At 46.9% G+C, this 2844-nt stretch overlaps 1 pseudogene; it reads left to right on the top strand.

The window, feature by feature from the left end:
• The first annotated feature begins 1181 nt into the window (after nt 1-1181).
• LOC105723312 (heterogeneous nuclear ribonucleoprotein F-like) lies at nt 1182-2413 on the top strand (annotated as a pseudogene).
• Nucleotides 2414-2844: the final 431 nt, after the last annotated feature.

Genomic DNA, 2844 nt, shown 5'->3' with positions numbered 1-2844 from the left:
ACGCCATTGCACTCCAGAAAAAAAAAAAAAAAAAAAAAAAAAAAATCTAAATCTAACACCTAATCTAAGACCTAACACCATAAAAACCCTAGAAGAAAACTTAGGCAAAACCATTCAGGACATAGGCACAGGCAAGGACCTCATGACTAAAACACCAAAAGCATTGGCAACAAAAGCCAAAATAGATAAACGGGATCTAATTAAACTCCAGAGCTTCTGTACAGCAAAAGAAATGATTACTAGAGTGAACTGGCTACCAACAGAATGGGAAAAAATTTTTGGAATCTACCCATCTGGCAAAGGGCTAATGTCCAGAATCTACAAAGAACTAAAACATATTTACAAGAAAAAAACAAACAAACCCATTCAAATGTGGGCAAAGGATGTGAACAGACACTTTTCAAAAGAAGACATACATGAGGCCAACAAACATATGAAAACATTCTCATCATCACTGGTCATTAGAGAAATACAAATCAAAACCACATTGAGATGCCATCTCATGCCAGTTAGAACGACGATCATTAAAAATCTGGAGACAACAGATGCTGGAGAGGATGTGGAGAAATAGGAACAATTTTACACTGTTGGTGGGAGTGTAAATAGCTAATCCATTGTGGAAGACAGTGTGGCGATTCCTCAAGGACCTAGAAATACAAATACCATTCGACCCAGCAATCCTATTACTGGGTATATACCCAAAGAATTACAAATTGTTTTATTATAAAGACACATGCGGCACTGTTTACAACAGCAAAGACTTGGAACCAACCCAAATGTCCATCAACGATAGACTGGATAAAGAAAATGTGGCACGAGTGCCACACACCTGGGGCCGAGAGAGGATTGCAGATACTGAGGGGCTGAGATTTGCGTTGACAGGATTTGAGGTCGAGGGGCCGGTACATGGGACCGGCGAGGACTGGCTCCACTGGGATTGGGAGATGCAGCGTCGTAGGTAGACAGCCGCACACCCAGACACTGGTCCCAAGGGATTGAGAACAGAAAGATGCACCTGGACTTTCCCCGGAGTCCTCTGCGTGGTTGAGCTTCGGTGGCATTTCAGGGCTCTTATCTGCCAGCCGCGCATGCCTGATAGCAACAGAAACCAGTCCCACTTGCCTCCGTGCCACAAAAAAGCCGCACCCAAGATCACCTGACACCCATCCTGTCAAGTGTCCATGATGCTGGGCCCGGAGGGAGGTGAGGGCTTTGTGGTCAAGCTCCGTGGCCTTCCCTGGTCCTGCTCTGTTGAGGACATGCAGTACTTCCTCTCTGACTGCACGATTCACGATGGGGCCACAGGTGTCCATTTCATCTACACTAGAGAGGGCAGGCAGAGTGGTGAGGCTTTTGTTGAACTTGGATCAGAAGATGATGTAAAACTGGCTTTGAGAAAAGACAGGGAAAGCATGGGCCACCGGTACATCGAGGTGTTCAAGTCCCACAGAACCGAGATGGATTGGGTGTTGAAGCACAGTGGTCCCAACAGTGCCGACGGCGCCAACGACGGCTTCGTGCAGCTTCGAGGACTCCCATTAGGATGCACAAAGGAAGAAATGGTTCAGTTCTTCTCAGGGTTGGAAATCATGCCAAACGGGATCAATTGCCTGTGGACCCTGAGGGCAAGATGACAGGGGAAGCATTTGTGCAGTTTGCCTCCCAGGAGTTAGCTGAGAAGGCTCTAGGGAAGCACAAGGAGAGGATAGGGCACAGGTACATCGAGGTGTTTAAGAGCAGCCAGGAGGAAGTTAGGTCATACTCAGATCCCCCTCTGAAGTTCATGTCCGTGCAGCGGCCGGGGCCCTATGACTGGCCCAGGACCGCCAGGAGTTATATTGGCATTGTGAAGCAGGCAGGCCTGGAGAGGATGTGGCCCGGTGCTTACAGCGCAGGCTATGGGGGCTATGAGGAGTACAGTGGCCTCAGCAATGGTTATGGCTTCACCACCGACCTGTTCAGGAGAGACCTCAGCTACTGTCTCTCCAGAATGTATGACCACAGGTATGGCGACAGTGAGTTCGCAGTGCAGAGCACCACAGGCCACTGTGTCCACATGAGGGGTCTGCCATACAAAGCAACCAAGAACGACATTTACAACTTCTCTCCTCTCAATCCTGTGAGAGTCCATATTGAGATCGACCCAGATGGAAGAGTGACGGGTGAAGCAGATGTTGAGTTTGCTACTCGTGAATAAGCTGTTGCAGCCATGTCCAAAGACAGGGCCAACATGCAGCCACTGCATTCATTTCTGCAGGTCGTACACTGCACAACTCAGGGGAGCACCATTCAAACCAAAGTGTGTGAGTTGAGTGTCCCCCTCGAAGTAGTGCACCTGGCACATGTGTGCAGCAGCCCTGGGTGGCACTTCTTAAAAATATCAGTACATTTGTCTACGGAGAAATATTCCTGACCCACATTTCTGCATCAACTCATTGCTATTTATCTATGTGAATGGAAGGAATTTCATCATGATTTCATCATCATAGTATCATCAAACATTATTTGTAATTGTAATTATTGTAATTGGACTTGGCCTCTCAGAGTTGTTGCTATTGCTCTTGTTGATGTTTAGCACCAGGGTGATTCACTAGAATAATATGAAAGGTGGTGGGCAGCTATGCCCGCATTTTGAGAAGTGATTGTAAGAGGAGAGATGGGAAAGGACAACCGGTGTTTTCTAAAATAGATCGGTTTTAGAAAAAGAGGACACATGGGAGATGAAAATCTTGAAATGAGTTACTTTACAGTTATCTGTGTTTGAAGATCCCTGTACCACATTGTACTAGGAGCACATGTGTGTATGTGTTATGGTGGGGGGGCACGAGAAGAACTCTGGTTTTG

Source organism: Aotus nancymaae, unplaced genomic scaffold (genome assembly GCF_030222135.1).
Source record: "Aotus nancymaae isolate 86718 unplaced genomic scaffold, 86718_ANA_hifiasm-v0.15.2.pri h1tg000002l, whole genome shotgun sequence".
Lineage (NCBI taxonomy): Eukaryota > Metazoa > Chordata > Mammalia > Primates > Aotidae > Aotus > Aotus nancymaae.
The sequence above is the reverse complement of the archived record's forward strand: the minus strand, read 5'-3'. Positions and strand labels throughout refer to the sequence as shown.